Source organism: Macrotis lagotis, chromosome 3 (assembly GCF_037893015.1).
Source record: "Macrotis lagotis isolate mMagLag1 chromosome 3, bilby.v1.9.chrom.fasta, whole genome shotgun sequence".
NCBI classification, from domain to species: Eukaryota; Metazoa; Chordata; class Mammalia; order Peramelemorphia; family Peramelidae; genus Macrotis; species Macrotis lagotis.
This window is the reverse complement of record NC_133660.1, coordinates 109,109,641-109,127,943: the sequence shown is the minus strand read 5'-3', so window position 1 is coordinate 109,127,943 and position 18,303 is coordinate 109,109,641. Positions and strand designations below refer to the sequence as shown.

The 18,303-nt window shown below is 32.7% G+C and overlaps 1 protein-coding gene across 3 annotated transcripts in view; it reads left to right on the top strand.

The window, feature by feature from the left end:
- Nucleotides 1-18,303, top strand: part of GRIA2 (glutamate ionotropic receptor AMPA type subunit 2) — a 177,152-nt gene that overhangs the window by 154,351 nt on the left and 4,498 nt on the right. The window lies entirely within an intron of this gene.

The window sequence follows — 18,303 nt, the reverse complement described above, 5'->3', positions numbered from 1 at the left end:
CCACTCTTACTGATTGAAGGAAGTAATGTGTGGATACCAGCCTCAAAATCTGCTTGAAGGAATAGGCTAGCAGATCACTCTGGTTGTTTTTATTTAAGGGTTATCAACAAAGGAACATATATTAACTTCTTCCAGTCAGAAGTGGAATAATGCCAGTGGTGGGTGAACCTATCGCCTTTAAGTGATGCTGAAAGGGCAGAGTCTGCATCTCCATTTTCAAGGGTTCCCTATTCCTAAAGTCCCATTGGTTCCTTAGGGAATCAGAAAATGAGAGTATGACTCATTTCAGATCTGCTGATCTCCACTAATTATAGTGACACTGTAGCTTACCTATAATTAAGAGAGAATTAGGCTTTCAATTATAAACTGCTATTTTGGGTGTTGTACATCTTCGCAATTTCTTTTCTCAATAAAATAGGACAAAAATTGAAATATCTAGGATGTTTTCCTGGATCATGTTTCTAGAGGACCTATATACATTCTAAACATGTATAGGTTTCATAGACCTCTTAGAATTGTAGAGTGCTATCAACAACAATTGTTTCTTCCATTATAACTCATGATGTAGCAGTGCTGTAGGAAAAAGAGCTCTGGAAATGAAGTCAGGAACCTGTGCTAGACTTCTTTCACTCCCACTTACTTTGCAACTTCAACATTATCAGTCTGTTTCCTCATCTACAAAACGGGAATCAAAATTTGCCCTCCCTGTATTAATAATGTAGATAATATACTTTTAAGCAATAAAGTAGTATACAAAACAGAACTATTATTATTAATTTTTACTACTATTAGCATTTATATATCATTTTAGACTTGCAAGGTACTTAACAAATATCTTTTTTTATTCTCACAACAAACCTGGTAGTAGATGTTATTTTTAATCCCCAATTTACTCATCTGGAAACTGAAGCAGCCTAAGGTTAAGTGCCTTGCCCAGGTTCTTTCAGTTAGTAAATGTCTGAGACAATTTTGAACTCAGCTTCCTGATTCCACTTATGCATAACATTAGTGTTATTGTGATTACCATAATTTTCATATTTTTTACTATGACCATAATAATAACTATTAGTATAATTATTAGGATTTAATAATTAAAAATACCTTAGCAAACATCTTTTCCAATTTCCTTTTAATGAAGCAATTCTTTCTTAGGGAAACAAGCCAAGAGAGATAGAATGATTTGTACAATTCCCACAAATAATAACAAAGTTAGAATTCATTTTTAGATTCTCAGATACCTAATCTATAACACTTTTCCTAAGTCATAATGGCCATTTCTCTATGTGCTTGATGCTCTGTTTTTTGTAACTGATACTTTACTAAACCCTTAAGCCAACATTGTTTGGGATGCTTACAATTTTTTTATTCCTTTTACATCATACTCTTACATTATGTTCATTATGAAGCATGTATTACAAATGGTTAAAGTATTTAGACTTATATTTTAGATATAGAATCATCAAATTTACTCTTGTTTTTCCTCATTTGGCCTGTACTCTGAAATTAGGTCCTCTGGCTGATCTGAAATTATTTTTAAATGCGTGACTGAATTTATGAAGCCCTTAAGAAAATAATGTTTTGTGTAGCCAGGGATTGTTAGGCTTATCTATGTTACCTTAGAGTAAGGTAATAATTATCTCCTATTTTTGACATCTTAACACTGCTTTCTGATCCATAAAACAGAAAAACTTCTAAAGAGGAAAAAAATGATATTAAGAAATGAAAAGGAAATTTGGTCTTAGTTTTTCAAGGTATTCCAAAAATCTTACTTTGGTGACCTCAAAACTCTCGTAATTTCTACAGCAAGGAAAGGCAAAGTTTTGCAGATTTCAGATGCTCAATTTCACTATTTTTGTCTTCTTACAGCATGGTTGCAAAAATTAAACAATCAGTGAGGAAATATTTCACTCATTCCACTATTTTTCACTGCATGCACGTAAGTTTGCTCATCTATAACCATCTGCACGATGGCTAAAGCTCTTGACTACATACTGATGAATAGAAGAGGAAATGAATGAGTAAAAGGCAATGCTGTATCCTGCACATTGTGAGCTAAAGTTTCTGCAGAATAAAATATGATTGAGTGTAACTACCGGTTACCCAGTGTAACGATAAAGATTCTATCCTCCAGGAGCTTGCAAAATTCAGGGAAAGTATCTTGCTTTTCTCAGTAAAAACTAGGACAGCAGAGCTATCTAGGGTGTACAAATGATGACATTTTTAGCATTTGGGTATAGAAGCAATGGAACTTAGAACCTTATGAACAAGAACAAAGATTTGAAATAGGAGATAGCCTGATTGTAAACTTGTGTGAGCTCCTCTCCTACATATGTCACCTTTGCTAGAAGTTGTCTTTTTTTCCTTCTTCACACCCCACTTAAATGAGGGTGCACATCTTTCCACTGACTCAAGTATACTGAGATTTGCCTCAGCAGCAAAAGTTTCTACTTTTGCTATTGTTCTTCAGTTTTTCAGTCACATTAGACTTTTCTTTGATCCCATGGATCATAGCACCCTGGGTCCATCGACCCTCTACTATATCTTAAGATCTGTCCAAGTTCATATTCATTGTTTCTCTGATACTATCTGTCCGTTTCATCCTTTGCTGTTCTCTTTTTGTTTTTTCTTCAATCTTTCCCAACAGTAGAGGCTTTTCTAATGAGTCTCAGCTTTTAACTACATGGTCGAAGTAATTAAGCTTCAGTTTCAACACTTGGCCTTCCAGTGAATAACCTGAAGTAATTTCTTTAAGTACTGACTGATTGAATTTCCTTGCTGTCCAAAGGACTCTGAAAAGTTTTCTCTAGTATCATAGTTCAGATTTTATGACCTAATTAGTATAGTTGTCTTTCCAAATTCAAATTGTTGAAGTACAGATCCTCCCCTTAAGCACTTGGCTAGGGAGAATATTAGATAGAGGGGGAAAGGTATCTTCAGAAAAGCATTGTTAATTCTTCATAAATAACCAGCAGAGTTTTCTCATTTTTACCTGGTGATTTAATAACTAGAGAAAAGCAAGGTCCGATGTCAGACTTAAAATCAGAAAGACCTGGGTTCAGTTCTCTTCTTTGACATTTACCAGTTCCATCATCATAGGAAAATCATAACTTTTATGTGTCACAGTTTTCTCATCATTTCTCATTGGAATAGATGGTCCTTTACAGTCCTAGCTCTAACTTTAAATCCAGTTCCAAGCCTACAATAATTATACTCATAATAAACTCTTTGTTAGAAGGTTGCAGAAAGATAGACAGTTTTCAAATATATCATTATTTTTGAGAATGGTTATCCCAGGAGACAGATTTAAGAATTTTCTGTAATCTCAAAAGCCTCTTTTTTAATCCTCATGTTTGTGATATCTTGAAGGAAATGAGTATCTGATGGAAAATATATAGCATCTTTAGGTGGCTTCGTGCTCAATTTAAAAAAAAAGAAATAATCTACTTTAAGTGTTGCCTGTCTCTACCCATTTTTGTAACAACAGTTGCCATGGTAATAGCCTCAATTCTAGAGCTCTGAAGAAAAGTGAAATAGAAATTTCAGATTTTCTCCAAATGCTTGTATAATTATTTTCAAAAAGTAGTTAGGTGCTGAATCACTACCAAATATGAATAATGACTAAAAGCATTTGTATTAGCTTCAGTTGAACTGTGTCAGGTTGAATAAAAAGATAATGCTAAGTAGCTTGAAGAACACTCCTGTGGAGGATCGTTTTGCTGGAATCACACTTTATTAACAACTAAAAGCAAGCTGGCCGGTGAAATTGATTGTTAATTTCTACCTGCAGCTAAACAATGGGCATTTATTTTTCAACATTCTCTCATCCAAAGGAATTTGGACAAGTACAAATGTGTATCACTATCTTGGTTGAGAAGCCAGTAAATGAGAATATTGTTTGCAAATGTATTTAAACCATAAACAAAGGAACCTCTCACTTATTAGTAGGATTTACTTTAATGTATGTTTTTTGCCCTAACTTCAATTTAGACTTGATAGGAAATTCATTGATTTATTCACTCCTTCATTTATCCAACAAAACATAATGAACATCTATTGTACAAAGGCACTCTTCTATATATGAAAAAAATAGAAATATAACTAAAACCCAAATGTCTTGAGGCATCTCAATTTCTAAATATCCACAATTGAACTCAGTATCTTTTCATCAAACCCTTCGCCTTTTCCAGATTTCACCATTTCTTTTTAACTAAATAGATCACCATCCTTCTCAGATTATTAGATTCATAACCTTAGCAATATTCTAGATTTCATTGTTTCTCTCACTTCAATTAACATGAAGTGAAATACTGAATACTGCAGTTTCTACCTTCATATCTGTGACTTAGGATCCCTTCTTTTCACTAACAAAGCTACTACTTCAATCCAACCTCTCATCTCCTCTCTTCTAGGTAACTGCAACCACCTCCTAATTAGTTTCTATGCCTCATGTCTTTCTCCATTCCAGACCATCTCATTTACTGTTGTTGAATTTATTTTTACTTAAGTGCAGATCTGACCATGATAATCCCTCAGAAAATAAACTCTATTGACTTGTTATTGCCTTTACGATAACAAAAAATATTTCTTTGAGTTCAAAGCCTAACACTATGCAGCTCTGAACTATCCAATCTGATTAGAAATTATATTACTTATTGTCCTCTTCGATGAAATAAATTTCTCTCTGTTCCTCATATGTTATTTTGTTCAAGACCCAATGTTTTGGGGGGGCAGCTAGGTGGCTCAGTGGACAGAGATGAGTTAGGAAAACCTGAGTTCAAATTTGAGCTCAGACACTTAATAATTACCTAGCTGTATGACCTTGGCCAAATCATTTAACCCCATTGCCTTAAATAAATTTTTTTTTAAAAAACTCCATGTTTTTGCATTGACCATCCCACCTATCTGGTATGTTGTCCTACATTCCAGTGGGATGGGGTTCCTCTCTTTTTAAAAATGTAAATCATGCTCCATCATCTTTATTAAGCCTTTTCTGATTTTCCTTTTCCTAAGTGTTAGTACCCTGTCTCAAACTACTTTGTATTTAATGTGTATTTTCATCTATTAATTTATATTTATGATGCATGTATATGTGTGATGTTGACTCCCCCTTAGAAGACAACAAGGATTATCTCATTTTTTATGTCTCTATCCCCAGTACTTGAACCAGTGTGTACCATATAGTAGAAGCATTATACATGCTGTTGATTGATTGTTTCCCTCAAGGAGCTGGTATTCCTATTGTTCTATAAAATTAGCAGTTAAAGTGCAAATGTAGCAATAAAAAGAAGACATTGTGCATGAACTGGAAAACATTAACTAATCAAAAGAAAAAATGTAGGCAGGTAGTGCTTTGCCTTCAAAGAGAAAACTATTGCGAAAAAAGCATGGGCAAATATGGTCTTTATTTGTTAAAATGCTGAATATTCTGAAAAAAAATCATTCTTTAGAAAAACGAAAATGCTTACCTGAAGCCAGACACATTTTCACTGTATTCTGTTGGCCCAAATTATCCTTTCCTAGTTTTCTATGATATATGGTATGTATGAAAGAAAGGGGGGACTAGATGAGCTAATATCTAACTACTAGGGGGAAAATGTCAGTGCTAAACCCCTTTTGACTAGATCCATTAATGTTAAAACTTTAGATCAATGTCTTTAAGGAATTAGTATTATTAGGGGGAAAAAAGAGAATCCTCAAAAGTAAGGAAAGACTTTTGGATCGATATTATATTGGCTTTCAGACCAGCCCTACAGTCACTGCTATCTCTCAAAAGAGAAATAAAGTATGAAAAAAAAAACTAAGTAGGGAAAATGCGATTTTTTTGCAGGTTGTAGTTTTATTTTATTCTTCTTTCTCCCTTTATCTTTGTCTCTCTAATCCCAAATTCACATTCCATTCACTCTCTTGTCTTTGACCTGAAAACTTATTCAAATTTAAGCCCCTAAACTATCTTGTATTCCTCCATCTACTTTTTACTCCTGTGGAATATTACAACATAACTTCAAGGTTCAGGAACTAGATATGTCAAGCATCTAAGGCAACTTGTGGTTGTACCAACGAACTATGCAGGTGGTCCTTTATAGTGCCCCCATTGTGTCATTAGCTTCCTTGTTCCCTTTAAAATGTACTCAGCTGCAACCAAACAGATTTCCAGTCTTTTTAATCAAGGCATATTGATTGCCAACTAAACCAGTTTTCTAGGATAACCTTGCTTTCTGCAGTCACATGTAGTATTCTTACCCCTAAAAAAGCTGAATTTGACTGTCCTGCCAACATTGTTGGAAGGGTATTGTTTATTGACTTAAAGATTACAGAAACTTTGAATTACAAGAGGAATTTAGCGACCATGTTTTCCATCCTTCTTCCTTGTGCATTTATTGCTTTTTTTCAGATCTTTCACATATCATTCATTCAATATCTGTATGAATCCCTTTTTGTAGCTTATTACTTTGAATGCTGTTATCTTCTCAGTAAACTCTAATTGATAGTGGATTCCCCTGCGTATTTAGAAAGATTTTACATCACTGGTACTTATTCCAATTCTACCTTCTGAGAAGAACCACTCCCAATGATAGTGTAGTTTCCATAACGGAATTTTATGGATATTACTTGCGCTTTTGAACATTGTGTTATTAATGACACCTAAGCTTTCGATGAATTTTTGACAGGTGTTTTATGTGATAAACTCATATTGATCTTAGACCCAAATACATTCAAGTTTTATTTTGATATAAATTTTTGTATAGCCATTCTCCATCATGAATTCCATAATTTTAACTTAAAAAAGACTTCATATTTATTGCCATTAGCACTAATATTTTAATTTCATTTTTTTCCAATCACAAGGTGTTTTTCTTCATTCATCCTTCTATAAACTTTTGAGTTCCACATTTTTCTACCACTTTCCCCTCTCTCCACCCTCCCCATGGCAGCAATCTTATTGGTTATACATGTACAATAGTGCATTAACATTAATATTTTTGCCTATTGTCTCCAATTTACCAAATTAAATTTGGGATCTAGAACTTTGCAATCATATAAAACCTTGAACCTTTTGTGTCATAGGAAAATTTTAAGAATATACTTTTTTAAACAACAATGTGCAATGTTGAGAGAAATTGATTTTTGTATTATGTCACTAGAACCCTATGTCCTGCTTGACCCTAATTCTTTAATCATCATTTTTTAGATGTTATTGTTCAACCATCTACGAACATAACTCATTGAATTTACCCCATCTACACACACATACACACACACACACACACACACACACACACACACATACACAATCTCATTCCTCTGGATTTCTTTTCTCTTCATCCTCTTAAGGACAAATCTACTTTTCTTTTCCTTCCTTTCTTCTCTTTAGGATTTGATACTGTAATTAATCCTTTTTTATCTTGGTAGTCATTATGATGGGATCAAGACTCTAGACATCCCTCTACAAGCTGTAATCACTTATCTTTACAGCTTTATTTTAGAACACTTCTCTTTATGTACACTATAGTAAGTAGGGATTGTTTCATTCTTTGTACTTGTGTCTTAGTCATCTTTCCTAATCCTATTTCTGTGCTTTTTCTTGCATTTCTCTTATGCATCAAACAAATTACACTACTAAATCTAACTTAAGAAGTTATCTCCTTCTTTTGGAGAATGACTTGAATAGTGTCTCATATTCTAATATTTTCCTGTTCTTCTATCACCCAAATGACAAAAATTTCTATTCCTTTTGATTTCCCCTTAGAACATGTCCTGAACCTAGACTACTGTTTTGTACATAGCCCATAGTAATCTAGGTATATGTATCATCCCCACCCTCACTATCTGGTTGTTTCATTGTTATCCGTCTCTAGGTGTTTGTATATGATGTATATATACATATTGATATGGGTATAGATCTGAATGCATGCCCATATATAACCACATGAGATTCTAATGCTGTGAGACTAAGCACTGTTCTTGAATATTTTTATCTCTAGAAACTATCATAGTGTCTTTCTTATTTTGCATGGTGAGGTGGGTAGTGGTGGTATAAACTTATGATTTAAGGTTGTCAGGATCTTTTTCTTTGAAATCTCCCTTTACTGAAGCTGATTGGTACCTTATTTCTAATGTCTAGTTTTAGAGAGTTTGCCTGAATCATGGAGAACTTGAATAATTTGCCCATAGAATATACCAGAAATAGTCCTTAGTCTTATTGATTCCAAGTCAAATTCTCTAGCCATTATGCGACAAGGCCCCTAGGACCTGTGGCATATAGCAATTGATTAACTTAAACAAAAGTTTAAGTTGAATTGATCCATCTATTCAAAATATCTTGATCTTGCCCCCCAAAATATGAGAGTCCTGATTTATCAAATAATCTTATAAAATGGAATGACAAAAAAGGGAATGACCCCAAATGACCTCTGACCTCAAGACTTTGATTTTTCATTTCAGAGTGCTATTTAATATTATCATTATTCATATTTATATATTTTTCTCTGTCTCTATCTTTGTCTCTGTCTTTTTATCTTGCTCTTTCTGAGCAAATCAATGCATCGAAATGTATTTCATGTGAACCAAATATTCACTATGAACTCTATGTATTATTATATTAGGAAGGGAAAAGAGATAAAATCAAATACTTAGGGATAGCTTAAATATATGACTAGCCAAGGAAAAAATCACATATAACAAATGCTAATATACATAGAATGTATAGTATTGATTCAAAATCGCTTTATAGAAAGCAATCATAAAAATTTAAAGATGGTAAGATGATTTTATCAAACCAAAAAACCCAGGGTTAACCCTTCATCTCAATTATTAGGTGGTAAATTATTTTTTAACTGAGTTACTACTTAGCACTTTTTTGGGGAAAATATCCTTGAAATTTTGAAAATGCCACTTTTCTCATCATCTTAATTAAAAACATTATTTTAGTTTTAGTTATTAGTTTAAATGGGGAAATATCATGAAGCAAGAGAGGTAGAATGCAACATATTATGAGCCAACTTAAACTTATCTTGCCTCATCTAGACTTAACTTGTCTAATATGGCTAAGGTTTGAATAGTAAGTACCTGGACTAGGGGAACAAAATAAATTGAAACACAGATATCTTTCACTGTCAACACTTAAATATTTCTTTAAATGAAAAATTATGAGGCTTCTGATGAAGATAGTACATACATAAGATTCAATGATTTATAATTAATATTTCTCCACCAAATTTTATTATCTATGAATGAAGTAAAAGATGCCTTTTCATTTTAAAGAATCTATACTTATTTGCTATATTGCCAGCTTTATAACTATAAGAGGAAAAAAGGACTCAAGGAAGTTTTTAATGTTTTTTTAAAATGAGTCTATTCAATAAATCTAATATTTTATAAATAATGAATGAATTATATTATGAAATATGGAAAAATTAAGAAATGTTTCAACCAAATTATGAGTTTTAATATAGCAATGGACCCAGAACTAGGTTAGATTGACTGAGTAAAGTTGTTTTAGGAATATTGTTTTACTATTGAAGCTTTCTTTTTTTACTGAATTTTCTTTATCTATGTAGTTACACATTTCTGCCTTGTATTCTGAAAATTTTTTTCCCCATTACAATGGGTTCTTTTCAATTATTGATAATCTTTAAAAAACAGGAAATTAGCAAGCAAAAACTTCTTTGTTTTCCTTAACCTGTTGAAATCACTACTGAATAATTGGGTAAAATTAAGTAAAATTCATTATATTTGATTAATTTATATACATATTCATAAATTATAATATAAATAATAAATTATAATATAATTTGATTAATATTGGTTAAATATCTGTTGTGTGTGAGGTAGCATGATAACCACTTTTGGAGTAATTAAGAATAAAAGAAGGTACAAAAAGATCTTATTTGGTAGGAAAAAATAAAACAAATCATGCACATTTAATTATAATGTTGTTGCTTAGTAGTTGATTCTGTGACCTCATATGGATTTTCTTGGTGAAGTTAGTGGAGTAGATTGCCATTTCCTTCTTTGCCTCACTTTATAGATGAGGAAACTGAAGCAAACAGGGTTTGTGATTTGTATAGGGTCACACAGTTAGTAAGTATCTGAGATTAGATTTTAATCCAGTCCTTCCAAACTCCAATCTGGCACATTATCCACTATACCACTTAACTGCCCATAACTAAAATATGAAATGCAAAGAAATAAACTCCATGATACTGACTATTAAGAATAAGAGAAAGCTTGTATCTGACTAGAAAAGATCAAGGGAGGTATCATAGTATTTAAAATGAGCCTTGAATGAAAACAGAATTTTATCAGGGAAGCAGGAACATACCAAGTAAATGGGAGAATATAAGTCAATTGACTGAGACAGGAAACATGAAGTTTGTTCATGGAATGTTAATTTTTAAATTTGCCTGGATTTCTGAGAAGGGGAGTAATGGGAAGTGATGAAAACAAGAATGGTGCTAAATTTTGTAAGGTCTGGAATAACTAAGAAGTTTGAACATTTTTGCTGTAGATTTGAGCATTTTGGATTGTTATTTGGTTGTTTTAATTTTACCTTTCTAATTTATTTATTTGACCTAATATAGTTATCATTGTACAGAATGCAGAAGATCAGAACACAAACTTTCATACTCCTCTCATGTCAATAAAGAAAATTCAGACTAGAATTTCCAATATTATAAATTGTATTGCTACTGGTAATGGTAAATCAAATATGTTGATTTTGAAGATTTGGGTTTTGGGAAAATGACTTGACAGTGAGATATATAATGGATTTGATAAGAGCAACATTCCTTATTTCTTCATCAAGGCAATGAGAATAATATAGCCTCAGAGCTGACTGCGAATATAAGGCAGTCTGTTGGTATTGTGAAACTCCAGATACTGTTAAGTAATGGATGTAGAGGCCCCACAGTGATTGGCTTCCTTAGAAGAACTTCTTCCAAACCTCTATCTCCCCCCCTCAAATCTAGGGGATATGGTTCTTTATAAAGTTATATAGTCACCAAGCTCAGATTATTTGGATAGTGGGGTGTGTCAAGAAGGGACCCTGGTCTAAAATTGGCTAGTTTTTATTGCTTAGTGCCAAGTCCTTTCTCTTTAGATATTGATATCAGTTGGCTCCTTTTATAGCCTTGCTCTTTTTCCAGTGGTTTAGCTTCTGTTCTTTTGGTAGTTTATTTTTTTCAATTATAAGTAAAATTTAGTTTCAATTTTAATGTTGAAGGTAATTATATAAATCTGGAAGTTTTGAGAACTAGGATCTAGTACCAGCTCTCCAACTAACAATTTGAGCCAAAGCAAGCCTCTTAGCAATACCAATTGATATCTATTCTTTCATACTTTTCATTAACAATAACCTTCTGATACTGTAGCAGTTATCTATACTTTTTTGTCTCCCTTACTTTGATCCCTACATTATTTCCTTGGATATCATACTTGTGATATTCAGGGAAAACTTTCTAGATACATAATATTCCACTTAAGTAGATTTCAATATGGGTATCCCATTAAACTAAGTTGTCTTTGGAATTCTAGGTATAAGCTACTTGCCCAAAGTAAGCAAATCCAACTCTTTCTTCTTCACCATTCTCCAAAGCTCCTTTTAAAAAATTTTCAATGACCTAGGCACATAAATTAACTCAGCACAAATATGTTCTTTCTTTCATCTCAAGGTCATCTATGTCTCTAACCCTCTCCTCTCATTCTTCCCTCCAAGTACAGAAAAATAAATATTATTACTCTCTAAAGTTAACTTTTTGAAAGCTTCCCATGAAAATTTCTATGGGCATTGGTTGTAATGCTTATTCTTTATATCTCCAACATTTTTGATCTTCCTCTCTCCATGGATTTCTCCTCTTTCTTCATGTTTTGTTCTCCCCTACCTTTGACAAACATTCACTTGCCCCTATTTTGATCTGTAATTGTCATATTTTTTTCTTCCTTTCACTATGGAGTGGTAGACCCTGGCTATTGTTAACCCACTGGTATCTAAATTTCAAATTACTACTCTACTAAAACTATTTACCTTGTGATCATTAACTTTATTTTCCTTTACTCTAATAAACCTTTCCCCAACATCCTTCCCTTTGACCACTTTGAATGATTTGATGTAACTGAAAAACCTCCATCTTGAAACTGTCTTTGATTCCTCACAGAACAAGCCTGTCTTTTTTCAAGTATTGACTTGCTTCTTATATATTCAGTATAATGAATCCTTCTTTTCTTCCTGTCCTTTCACTATAATCTCAGATATATTCTCCATTTGTCTTTCTATAGTTCTATTCAAAAACTCATAGTCTCATGACTTTAACCAGCACCTCTGTGCTGATGATACCCAAATCTATCTTTCTAGTTACCTAATAGATTATTTTCCTTTGATATAGTAGTCACTTGATATTATTTATACTAAAATTATGTTGAAAATTCATCACTTTCCACCCATTCAAACTACTTCTCATGATAACTGCTTCTGGCAGCAACAACTAGCTTCTAGTCCCTCAAGTTAAAATACATGACATCTTTGATTTATATCTCTCCTTCATTTTTCATATCCAGGCATTCACCTCATTTACTATTTTTTTTCTTTATTTAACCATTTCTCACTATTCTCTTTGTTTTGAGCACTTTATGCATTAATTTATAGTGTATCATTCTAGCTGACATCCTTGACCAGGCTCCTGTTTCTTTAATACATATTAAACACTGCCACTAGTTCAGTTCCACCTGCTAAATCATCCAATGAATTTCTTATTTACTGTTACATGAAATATAAATTTCGTTTCCTAGTCATCATAGTTATCCATATTATAACCCTCTTTGTTTGTTTCCTACTCATCACACTCATAAAGATTAATGGATCAACATGTTCTTTCCATAAAAGATAATATTCAAGTTGAGAAAGATTAATTCCAAAAAGGTAAGAAGTGTTTGGCATCGGGTAGAGTACAAGGTTTAGAGGTAGAGAATGTGTATTCAAATCTCAGCTTTATAACATTTTTGAAGAAACAAACTCTCCATTCTCTTTTCCTCCATCTATAAAATGGAATGGAATGTTCAAATTAGATAACTTCTCTTGTCTTTTTAAGATTCAAATTTATAATTCTACGCCCCTCAGCATTAATTGTATTGCAAACATTTAGCAATGTGTGGATGCAGTTCAGAAAAAAAACATCATCAAAAAAAATAAACAAAATGGTGTTTTTTAAGTTGTATTTTGGAGGGGGTTCACATTGATTTTTTCCTCCTTTAGTAGGACAACATGATAGTTTTGAGACTGCTGTAGCATTTTGCTCTCTTACTACTATGAATGGTAGCTTCCAGGGGCATTGTTTAAGTCTCTCATAACCTTCATAATAAAGTAGAAGGCCTTAGCCTAAATTAAACTCCTTGATATTCCTTGTCTTTGATAGTCCTTGTTAGTCCTTGTCCTAACAAGGTTCATTGTCTAGAACTTCCAATTTAAAAGATGCATAAGAGCAAAAATCATTTTTCAAAGAGATCTGGGTTTAAAGTTGGGCATCCAAACTCTGTTTCTTAGGTCCTGATTGACTGAACAATTTACTTAAATCAACCCTTTCCTCTAAGTAAGTTTCCACTTGTAAAATGGGATAATGAAATTTTTATTTCTCTACAGAGGGAGTAATAGCTAAAATAAAGTACTTATAAGTATTATAACCATCTGAATAATTGCTATTTTATTAGTAACATCATTGACAGAGAAATATCTGGAAGGTTATGTAGTGTTCTGAAAGTCTTATGCAAAGCACGAGTCCCACAACAAATTGTGGTTTGTCTTTTTTTCTAAATACATCATTCTATTCAATAGTTTTTAATTTAGCTTATGAAAATAAAATCCTGGATATTATCACAAGAAAATGGGAAAATATGATTTGTTCAATGAAGATTTATTATAAATGGTTATATTTATTCTAAAAACTAACTTTGTGTGAAACAAAAATAGGTATCTTTAATCCTAAGTGAAATAATTTTCTAGAACGTCAAATTTATGTAATTTCTAAATTCTATATTTGTAGATTTTTATTTGAATCAAGAGATAGAACTAGGAATAGTGGTGGATGTTGTGAAAAGGCAAATTAAGATTTTATATAAGGCAGCAAAAAGGTTCTACTAATTGTAACTATCGAAAGTGCAATGGGGGGTGGCTAGGTGGTGAAGTGGATAGAGCATTGACCCTTGAGTCAGGAGTACCTGAGTTCAAATCCGGCCTCAGATGCTTAATAATTGCCTAGCTATGTGACCTTGGGCAAGTCACTTAACCCCATTGCCCTGAAAAAAAAATAAAAATAAAAATAAAAATGTACAAAGGGCTGCTTCAGGAGATATTATTATCATCATCATCATTGTAAAAGTGCTTTAAAATTTATAAAACACTTTAAAGCATGGCCTCATTTTATCTACACTATAACAGTGGGAAGTAAGTCATTTTATTCTATTTTACAGATAATGAAATTGAGGCAGATAGCAGTTAAGTGACTTGTCCATGGTCACACTTTCCTGAGACTAGTTTTGAATTAATATCTTCCCTACTTCCTGACCAAAACTTCATCCATCACACTCCTCTTAATGGGGTTCTTCAAGCAACAGTTAAATTGCCACTTATCCAGTGTATTGTGATAGGGATTTGTATCCAAGTGTGATATGAGTAACTTTATTAGTCATTCAATCAATAAGTAATTTTTAAACACTTCATGATATGAAGTTTGATGACAACCATATGCTTTAATCTGATCTCATTGATAGAAAGAAGCTGGTAGTAATAGCACTAAATGGCAATAGCAGGTTAAATGATAGGAAGAGAACTGAACTTCTAAATATTCTGGAATAAGAAATCTGGCCACTCTTCCCTAAGACTAATCAGTTGTCTTTCTGGTGGCTAGTTACTTAACTGTTCCCCCTGTCAGTTTTCTCATTAGTATAATGGGAATGTTTATATTTATCTTATATTAAATTTGTAAGCTTTAACTGAATATGGAGGGAAAATTCAACATATACTTCATCCATAAAATAGAAACAAAAACATCTTCCTATAATATTTTCTTAAATGACAGCTTAGATAGTTGGGCTTGGAGAACAGAAAGATCATAGTTCAAAACTAGCCTCAGACTATATAACCTTGAGAAAATCACTTAACCTACTATGTTTACCTAGGAGACATCTAGGTGACTTCATAGATAGAATGCTAGGCCTGGAGCCAGGAAAATTCGAGTTCAAATCTGACCTCAGATATTTAGTGGCTATATGTCCCTGGTTAAGGTTTTTAACTTCTCTTTGCCTTAATTCACTGGAGAAGGAAATGACAAGCTGCTTCAGTGTTTTTGTCAAGAAAACTCCATGGATAGTATGATCTATGAGGTTACAATGAATTGAACACAACTTCAGCAAAAATTTTCTTGAATAAGATAAATTGTGTATCCACAAAGCTCTATGCTTCCCCACCTCCCTGCTATTTTCCTAATTTTACCCTTTGAGGACTTCTCACAACTTTGGACCTCTGAACCTGAGGTTTTATTTTGGACCTCTCAGCTTTGTTGTCTGGGGAGTTCACCCCAGTTTTGACTTAGAACCAGGCAGTTTAATAATAATAGCAGCTTAATATTTATAGAAATGCTTTAAGATTTGCAAATAATTTTGCATATCTTGTTTCATGTTTGTAAAACTCACTGACCATTGCATCACTTGACTTCCTAGCTTTAGCAGTTAAATTACTTGTGTTGATTTGGGGACTTCTTCCCAGGATTTGACAGTATGCATTCTGAGGTCCTGGAAAACTCGAGACTTATGATTGCTGTAGCAATGTGTAGGGTCAACTGAGCTATAGTGGTTGTTAGAGGATGAATATCACTTCAATTATTAAAAATTGAGCAAGAAAGATGTACTAGCAGTGACCAAAGTACTTCAATGACTCTCCATGTCCTTACTGCTAGAAGAATAGACTAATTTTCTTTCACAATATACTGGAAGCTTCGGCTCTTTTTTCTTCTGATAGTTGTTTTCCTGTCATAGAAGGAATGATTATTGGGGCTTTAGAGCTAGACTATCACTACAACATTTTTGCACAGAATTAGAGGTCCTCAAATACAGGGCCAGATATCAATGTAGCCTATAAAGAAAGTGAGAGAAGGTTATGACTAAAGCAGCAATAGAACCTCTGGATTAGAAGGAGTGGGGGGAAAAAAGGAAGAAACCTTTTCAAAATGACTTTCATTGTAGGGAAACACATCAATTCATTAGTACTAATTAAGAATCAAAATAATAAAAATTTCACACCAAATACTGATAATGTTTCAATTTATACAATGCTTTCCTTAAAACATTATGTGAGGTAATGCAGATATTCTCATTTATAAATGTGATAACTGATACTCAAATTAAAATTTAAGTAGTGAATCTGGGACTTGAATCTAGATATTTTTGGCTCCATGTTATATCCTTCCATTTATATGTAATTGTATACTTAAGTATCCTTGACCTGTCTAAGCCTCAATTTCCTCATCAGTAAGTTAAGAGATTGAGTACTCTAAACTCTTTAAAGTCTACAAGGTGTGATTTTAAGACAGAAACTTGTAGAATGGGTGTGTTAACAACAGAAAGACTGGCAGTTCTTTGATTATTCATAAGCAGATCATTGATTTTTAGATGATGTTCATTAGTGCTTGGGGTAGGAAGTTTAAGGTGTTGCATAGGGGAATTCAGAAGATCATTCTGACACATTTTGGTGAAAACAAAAAATAAAACCAACCATCATTATCCTTCACAGAGAATTAGAACAATGACTGTTCCAAGGAAATGCTGCAATCAAGGTTGAAACAACCAGGATAATTTTACTTTATAGAGGAAGAGCTAGATAAATTCTTAGATATTCTGAAGTCTAACCAACCCATGATTCCTACATTTTGCTCCAGAGTTCCTTTAGAATAGTTTTCTCATATGTAAATAATATGTGAAGGTGCCTGAAACCTGAGAATCATTTTATAACTTACATATGTCTATTTCAACAACTCCAGTTAAGAAGATGAAATTGAATTAATTTTATATAAAACACCATGTTAAGTTTCTTACATTAATCTTTTCATCAATCCTGAATCTTGATGATTGCTATAGTTGTTTTTGGTCAGTGGAGAAATACTAACAGAAACATAATAAAAAAATCTTTTGGAAGGGATGATGTGAAAAATCTTCCACCTGCTTGTTTAGGAGTGTTGATTTTTCAGAGAAATAGTAATATATCAACATCCTTAATTCATTAACATTTTCAAATTTATAGACTTTTTTTTCTTAAGCTCTCTGAGACTAAAAAGAAAGCAGATTTTTAAACATATCAGATGACAAACTCAGCAGAGTCAGCAGTGACATAGAGAAGTCAAGAAAAATTAGAATATTCTTAGGATGCATTCAGAATTGTTCTGTCTTAAGAGGAGGGCAGTAATAATTATGTTGTACTTTTCTCTGGTTTGATCAAATTTAGCAGACATGTTTTGTTCTGGGTACTCCATTTTAGGAATAATAAGTTAATTCTTAAGTTGTTGAGGATATTGAGAAAGGTTGATTAGGATACTGCTCAAGTTCATGTCATGTAAGGATTTGTTCAAGCAAATTTAAGAATATTTAGACTGAAGAAGGGAAAACTTCGAAATAGGAGGACTATGATGCCTTTCTTTAAGTATTTGAAGGGATATCATGAAGAAAAGGAATTAGGGCTTTTTGAGGAGAAAATAAAAAAACTATTTTTCCTTCCTTTCCTCCTTTATTTGCTTTCTCTTTTTTTTCATTGAACAGAGAATATTTAATTTACTTACACTCACACACAATCTTATATCACTTTAAAGCAATTTGGACAAACATCTTTTTTTTTATAAGCAGTTGATGTTGTAACAATCATGCTTTCTTTGTTCTACAGAAAGGTGTTTTTAATAGCAGGGCAAGTTAAAATGATTTAGGCATCTTTTTGAGTACAAATGGAGTTGAGATTATTTAAAATCCAGGTACAATAACAATACTATTCAGGTTACCTCATGAATTTGGTTGCTTCTTGAAATAGTTTTTTAACTTGCTGTGGTGACATTTCCATGATTAGTTATTGGATGAAAAGCATTGAGTTATATGTTGCATATGTCATTAAAACCAGATGGTGAGTACAGTTACCAATGTAAGAAAGTTTCTGACAATAATGGTTGAATTACGTTAAGACAAACTATTAAAAATTATTTGTCCTGATTCTTTGACATCTAATCTGTTTTGAAAATAACTATCTTCATATTTTCTCTATGCCTATTTCACTGTTTTCTT